General features: G+C 42.8%; 1 pseudogene; it reads left to right on the top strand.

Moving 5' to 3' along the window:
• Positions 1 to 7,373: 7,373 nt before the first annotated feature.
• Positions 7,374 to 7,932, top strand: LOC129376560 (gastrula zinc finger protein XlCGF57.1-like; annotated as a pseudogene).
• The last annotated feature ends 265 nt before the right edge of the window (positions 7,933 to 8,197 follow it).

Genomic DNA, 8,197 nt, shown 5'->3' with positions numbered 1-8,197 from the left:
AACGCTCTGATAAAATTGCGGAGTTCCTTTAAACCTTAGAAGACTAAAATTTGTTAAAAACAGAGCAGCATCCAATCCCAAGGAATTCACGCGTCTTAGAATGCAACTGGCTACATCCTTCCACACAGGAGATCCTATCAGGTACTTTTGTAAAAAACTGTATCCTAAACACAGTGACTCTACTGGCCAGGTGGACAAGGCCCTGGCCCCCCTCTTCTCTGGATAAAAACAGCACCGACTGTGGCACCCAGTGACGATTGTTCCAGAAAAAATTAACCATTTCCGTCTGTATTCTTGTCAGCAGCCCTGACGGTGGATCTAGTACAATGAGCTTGTGCCAGAGTTGTGATGCGACCAGATATTAAGCACTAACACTCTTCCTCTGTACGACATTTTTTCATGCAACCATTTCCATTTCGCAAGTTTGTTTGATATTTTTTGTTCTAGGTTTTCCCAGTTTTTTTCAACAAAACTTTTCTCGCCTAAATACACGCCTAGATATTTTAGGCCATCTTTTCTCCAGGTCATGCCTTTGGGGAGAGCCGGGAGTCCGTCGGCCACTCGCCAACAGCCAGGGCTTCACTTTTTCCCCAATTTACTTTGGCGGCAGACAGCATGGAGAACTTTCTTATGATTTCTGTTAAAACGCTGACGTCTCTTTGATCTTTAATAAAAACCACGAGATCGTCAGCATAGGCAGATAAAACCAATTTGTCTTTAAAACCGGGTAAAACCAAGCCGTGAATGTCTGATCGCATCTTCTTTAAAAGGGGTTCCAGGGAGAGTGCATAGAGCATTCCCGAGAGCGCGCAGCCCTGTCGAACGCCTCTACACACTCTAAAAGGAGCACACAGGCTGCCATTGATCTTCAGCACACTCTCAATGTCACCGTACAACACCTGGATCTTGGCGATAAGACCCTCGCTGAACCCAAACCTCCTCATTACTTTCCAGAGGAAGTCGTGTTCAACGCGGTCAAAAGCCTTTTCTTGATCTAATGAAATCAAGCCTGTCTGTAGACCCAATGAACCGGAGACTTCCAAAATATCCCGAATTAGGTAGACATTGTCCACCATGGACCTGCCGGGGACGCAATAGGTCTGATCCCGGTGGATGACCTGCTCCATGGCTTTCCCTAGCCTAGTGGCCAGGGCCTTGGAGAGGATTTTATAATCTGTACAAAGGAGGGACACGGGGCGCCAGTTCTTAATCTCTTGCAAGTTTCCCTTCTTAGGCAGCAGGGTGATAACTGCCCTGCGGCAAGACAAGGGGAGCGAACCGGTAGACAGACTCTCGTTGAATACGTCGAGCACGTCTTGGGCCAGAAGCTCCCAATAGGCCTTGTAGAACTCGACCGTGAGCCCGTCAACGCCTGGAGACTTCCGACCCTTCATGCCAAGGAGGGCTGTGTGTAGTTCCTGCAGGCTCAGAGGCCGTTCCAACTCCAGGTTGGTCTCCGCAGAGACCTGAGGTAGTTCCTCACAGAACTCCTCCAACGTTCGTCGTTCTCTCTGTGTTCGCTGCGGAACAGAGAACGGTAAAATTCCACAGCCCTCCTCCTTATCTGCCCCGGTTCGTTCAAATGCTGCCCCGTGTCCGACAGCAAGGAGTGGATCATTTTCCTCTGTCCGTGTTTCCTCTCCAGGCTGAAGAAAAAGCCAGAGGGAGCATCCATCTCTGTGATGTCCTGTATCCGGATCTGACCAATGCGCCTTGGACTTTATTTTCCAGCAGGTTTGCTAAAGTTAGCTTTTTAGATTTGAGAGAGCTTCAAAATACTCTCGATTTCCTGTGGAGTCACTAAGTCGTTCTAATTCCACTATACTCATCTCCAGATCTCTGATAGATCCGGCAATGTCACGAGTGACATTGACAGTGTGCTGTTGACTCAGCAGTTTTTTTGAACCTTTCCATAGTCCCACCACTGTCTAAGAGAGCTAAAATCAGCTTTCCTTTCCCTAAAACCAGTCCAAAAATAAGTTAAAACCTCCTTAAAGCTCTGATCATAAGTTAAAGCAGAATTAAAATGCCAGTACGCGCTTCTAGGTAAAATGTTTCTGATAAAAACACTACCTAAAAGCAACGAATGGTCTGTAAAGGCCACTGGTAAAATCTGGCATGTTTTAAACACGTTAAAATGGTGTTTAAAACAATAAAAACGATCTAAACGAGCTAAAGAGATTTTACTATCAACAATGTGGGACCATGTATACTGCCTGGCGCCTGCATGCATCCTCCTCCATACGTCCACCAGGCCATGAGACAGACCAGTTGCTTCAAGACCCGTTGGGCCGCCGGATGTGGCTCTGCGTGATTGCGATCTAAAAACTCGTTCTCAGTACAATTAAAATCCCCACCTATAAAAACATAATTCTCGGTCCCGCAATCACCCAGCCTCTCCCCAATTTTCTCATAAAAACATTTCTTCTCTGCATTGGCTATCGGAGCATAGATATTAATAAAAAACATGTTTAACAATCAAATTTTGTCTTTACTAAAAGACATCTCCCTTGCACCACATGTTCAATTTCTATAGAAAGTGGGGTGAAAGCTTTTGAAAAAAGAAAACCCACCCCTGCACTCTTGGAGGTGCCATGACTTAAATCACCTCTCCCTCCCACTCCTTGCCCCAGTCTGTTTCTATTGTACAATCACTATGTGTCTCCTGTAGATAGACGATATCAATTTTCTTTTGTTTCATCATCTGATAAATCAATGCCCGTTTTTCAGCCTCCCTCCCCCCATTTAGATTCAAGGATGCTATTTTAAATGAATCCATCTTAGGTAAAAGGCTAAAACAAAACATTAAAATAGATATTAAAAAACTACTGTACATCATAAAAATTGTTTTCTGGCTTTAGACATTATTTTCTTTAACCTAAAATTTCTGTGTCTGTGAAACCTGAGTCCTCTTTATGTCTAATGTGATGCCTTGCGGAAAAATAGAAAAGTCTTAAATTTGGGAAATAGCTCTCAAGTTTTATCCCTCTGAGACCTTTTGTTTGTTTTAAAAAGGTTCTAAATGTTTCAACCGGGTATCTCGGTTCTCTACCGTCTGAGATACGGAAGCTTCACTGGTATCTGAGAAATAACTCTCTTCATCACTGCTGTCCGATACCTCTCTCTTCTCCACAACCGACTTACTTTCCTTCTTACTGGCCTGCACAGCAGCCACCACATTTTCCTCTTGCTGCGCCGTTTCACCGGGACACAAGCTTCCAGCTCCATTTCCTCCTCCACCTCACCTGTTTCTCCCTCCACTCCAGCCACTATAAACGACTCCACACTGTCTTTTCTTTGTACCTGTTTCTCCCCCTGAACCTCTCCCCCCTCGCTCTGATCTCCACACACTCGATGCTCCTCATCACCCCTCACATCCTCCTGTTCTTTCTGCACACCATCACTCTCCTTCCCTACACTTCCACCCACACCACCATTCAGCCCATCACCACACCAACCGTGCTCTCATCCTCTCCTATACTCGCACCATACCACCGTCCTCCACCGCCTCTTTAACAATGTTTCCTGTCACATCCTCCTCTACCACCGCTGGTTCCCCCGCAGCGGCAGTCGCGCCAGCAGCAGCAGCAGCGGCGGGTTCCCCCGCCGCAACATTAGCAGTGTCTCCCTCCACAACATCCTCCTCACTATTTGTTTTTTTTTACCCTGCTCAGCGGCAACGGGCTGCTGCTTTGCCGAGTCCGGCTTGGCAGTTCTGCTTATCAGGGCACATCTTTATGATGTGGCCCTCCTGCCCACAACCAAAAAATTTCATCTGCCCTGATGTGGCAAACAAAACATAGTCAAAATCATCCACTCTAACGTGGAAACGCAAATTCATTTCCTCATCCTTTCTGTTCAGTATCATAAAAACTGTCTACGGTGAAAACAAACATGTTTCAACAGCGGTGATTTACACCCGGAAAGGACTTTTTTCACCGGCGACACCACCTTTCCGTGTCTCGACAGTTCTTTAATCAAAAATTCATCACTGATGAAAGGAGGTACGTTTGACAACATTATCTTAGTGGATGGTAACGTGAGCGGTGAAACTTGTAAAAACAACCCATTCACCGAAACACCCTTTTCCACCACCTGCTGTGCATGTTCCACCTTCTCCACAAACAACAACACTGCCCCATTCATACGGCAGCCGACTTTATATTCCCGTGCCCAATGATCTCACCCACGCCAAACAAACTTCCTCCCGCTGCACGGAGAACCAGCACCCACCTTGATGCCGTTCTTCCGTGTCAGCGTGGAAAAAGACCCACCACCGAAACACCCACCATTGTTGCCGTCAGACGCGGCAAGCCAGGCACGCCCGACGGCCACACCCCAAACAAACGAACAAAAACCCTTAAAACGTGATAAAACTAAACACAAGAAAAAACAATAAACAAGTAAACCAAACACCCAAAAACAGTAAGAAAAAGATAAAGAAAAGATATACAATCACTCTTGCTTTCACTCTTCCTCCGCTCCTCCTCACACCCTCCTCTCACTCAAAGAAGAAGAAGAAGAAGAAAAGAAGAAGAAGAAGAAGAAGAAGAAGAAGGCGGGGAAGATGAAAACAGAGCACGCGGGCTCGCTTTAGCTTTTCCTTGTTAGACGGTTGTTTGAAGAAGAGTTGAGGTTCAACTAATTTTTTCCGTGTTTTCAGTGAAAATGTCTTCAGTTCAGCCTCAGAGAGTTTATCAAGCAGCAGGAAACTCCTGCTGAAGAAACATTCACAGAGTGGAAAGAAATCAACGTTAAGATGGAGGAAGAGATGGACGATCAGCGCAGACTGATGGATTTTACCCGGATACCCAAGATCATCTTGCACCGGATAGGTACGAAACAGCTTCACGGTTACTGATTAGTGAGGTTAAAGAGAGTTTTTACAGATAAATAATCGTTGTGTTCGATACCTATTTAAAGAATCCGCTCAAATTAAGTAAAAATAGAAAATCCCTGGAGAAATGTAACCGGGGCCTGCTAAAGTGTGGCCCCAGTTTGAACCCAGCGCTCTGATGCTAACAATTAGCATCAATACTAAGCTAAGCTGAATTAGTCAATAGCCTGTGGAAAGTCACATGCATGTTGACTAACATGGACTTCCTCCATTCAGTTTGTTAAAATTAGTGTATAATCTAAAATGAGCCAAAATGCTAATGTTAGCCTAAATGCTGCTAGTAGCATGTGGGGCATCATTACAATGTTGTCTTACATTGACTTCCTGCATTCAGGGTCCTAAACATGGCTAATAAGTAATAAAAATAGCTAGAAGCTTATTTCAGGGAAAAGTCTGATGCTTGTGCAGCAAAGCAGAGCCCTAACCTGAGAGGAAAAGATCATGCAGGCTAATATTATTGCACTGTCTCTGAGTCGGTTTTCTCTTCGCAATATTTATTAACCTATTTGTATGATTTGTTCTGTAAATTGCCATTCATGTTATTTCTCAGTCTCTATCACTGAGGGATGAAGAGACTGATGTCTGGTTCTTTAGTTCTGACGGGTCTGCGGTTCCTCTCCTGACCCACTGTGCACCCTGAATATCGCCGACACAGTTTTTTAATTCCCCTATCAAACTTCTCTGTGATTGTTTAGCCTAGAATGTGCATCTTCCAATGTTATGTTATTTGATGTTATTGTTACAGGTTAGTTTTCTAAACTACAAAGAAATCACTGTTAGGGATGCTCCAATATGAAAAATTGGATTGATATGATATCTGATAGTAACACTGGTGTTATAGCAGATTTACCAATATTTTATTTATATACATTTTTAATCTGATTAGTTGATTAATCATCAGAATAATTAATAGATACTCAATTACTGAAATAGTTGTTTACAGCAACGCTACTATCCATCCAGTTATCACTAGAAAATATTTATTGACTTTCTCTTGTATCTTGTCACATCTGCTGAGCTGACAGCGCCTCTTAATGCTCATTTGTACTCAATGCATGTCAGCTATTCTGACAGAATAACGGCTCAAATTTAAGTTAAAGAAGGTCAGTGTTAGACCCGCCTAAAGCCCCGCCCTCCACTTTCATTGGGGAATTATTTTATGGTGACCTGACAGGAACTGCAACCAGGTGATAATAATGATCACAACAATCAAAAGCATATTTAGTAACTGTCTTGTCTGGCTGCTAAGTTTCCATTTTCATAATGTAAACATAGTAAATGACTTATTAACTAACTTGTGTCTTAAATAAACTCGTTAAAATAATTTTATCATTGTACATTTTCACCCTTCATATTTAATCTTCCAAATTGTCCAATATTCATGTCAAATATTTTCCATTGGTTCATTTTGCCATTATTTTCTGCATGTGTGCGATTAACAACAATCACCCACTGCTACCAATTCTGCTGTGAATCCCAGGAAAGTAAAGGCTGAGATTTAGTTGTGCTTTGAACGTTTGTGTTGAGTGTGTGAGCGGAGCAATGTCTGACAATATCAGCGGGTGAGATTAAAAATTACTTTATGGTTTCCCTTTAGGCATTTTATGTCACTCTTTAATGTGATATATATCTGGTGACATATAATGGGTGCACTTCCCCTGCGCCCATTACAGGCACACAGCCCGCATCACCACCAGTGTTGGTCCACAATCTCCCAGTCGGATTGCGACACCGTGTGTGTGGTCAGGGTACACGTCCAAAAGTCAGGTGACCTGAACATCTGACTCCTCCTCCATGTAGGCGTCTTCTTCCTCTCTCTACATGGAGGAAGAAGATTTTATGTAATATTTGTCAGGAAGCTACTAGATTAAGCTATTGCCATCTTATTTGCTCACCTGGAGATTCTTAATATCATATTTTGACTCAAGAATAGTTCCAGTCTGGTCATTAGAATGGAGCTATGACCAGAATGAAACTAGTTCTGGTCATAGTTCCATTCTAGAACATCCAATGTTCTAGAACATAGAACGTTAACTTCTTAGTTGAGTTAATGTTCATTCTTGTAAGATTGTAATTTTAGAATAACCTAAGAAAATCCTGTTTCGATACATGAAGGCATCAAAGTGGATTTCTTGTTTGATTGACATTTAAAAAACTTTTTTTGTCTATTTTCCAGATCTTCCACAATGTTGTGTGTGTGAAGAAAAGGAGGTTCTCAATGACACAAAACCACAGAGGAACCAACTCATCTCTCATGGCTCTGCAGAAACTGAGAACCAGGATCAGGAAGGAAGCAATTCTGAAGACCCAGGAAAAAGAGAAAGGAAGAACATAAACCAAAGGAGAGATATGAGAAAACCAAACAGCAGAAAGACAGAACTGATGCTGAGAACAAAAACCGCAGAAGAAAACTCATAGAGGGCAAAACATATATTCTTGTAAAATTTCTGATAGAACCTTTTCTCTAAACAGTAATTTGAAGAGACACATGAGAACTCACACAGGAGTAAAACCTTTCACTTGTTCAACCTGTGGAAAGAGTTTCAGTGGCAGAGGGACTTTAACTCGGCATATGAGAATTCATACAGGTGAGAAGCCTTTCTCATGTTGGACCTGTGGAAAGAGTTACAGACAAAAACGATTTTAACTTGGCATATGAGAATTCACACAGGTGAGAAGCCTTTCACTTGTGGGACCTGTGGAAAGAGTTTCAGTGTAAAAACGAATTTAACTAAACATATGAGAATTCACACAGGAGTAAAACCTTTCACTTGCTCAACCTGTGGAAAGAGTTTCAGTGACAGAGAGACTTTAACTCAGCATATGAGAATTCACACAGGTGAGAAGCCTTTCTCATGTGGGACTGTGGAAAGGGTTTCAGTGTAAAAACGAATTTAACTAGGCATATGAGAATTCACACAGGTGAGAGGCCTTTCACTTGTTCAACCTGTGGAAAGAGTTTCAGTGACAGAGGGACTTTAACTCAGCATATGAGAATTCACACAGGTGAGAAGCCTTTCACTTGTTCAACCTGTGGAAGAGTTTCAGTGACAGAGGGACTTTAACTAAAATATGAGAATTCACACAGGTGAGAAGCCTTCACTTGTTCAAACTGTGGAAAGAGTTTCAGTGTCAGAGGGACTATAACTAAACATATGAGAATTCACACAGGTGAGAAGCCTTCTGGTGTGAGACGTGTGGAAAGAGTTTCAGTGACAGAGAGACTTTAACTCAGCATATGAGAATTCATACAGGTGAGAAGCCTTTCACTTGTAGGTCCTGTGGAAAGAGTTTCAGTGA

This window comes from Poeciliopsis prolifica, unplaced genomic scaffold (assembly GCF_027474105.1).
Source record: "Poeciliopsis prolifica strain line A6 unplaced genomic scaffold, Auburn_PproV2 SCAFFOLD044, whole genome shotgun sequence".
Lineage (NCBI taxonomy): Eukaryota > Metazoa > Chordata > Actinopteri > Cyprinodontiformes > Poeciliidae > Poeciliopsis > Poeciliopsis prolifica.
The sequence above is the reverse complement of the archived record's forward strand: the minus strand, read 5'-3'. Positions and strand labels throughout refer to the sequence as shown.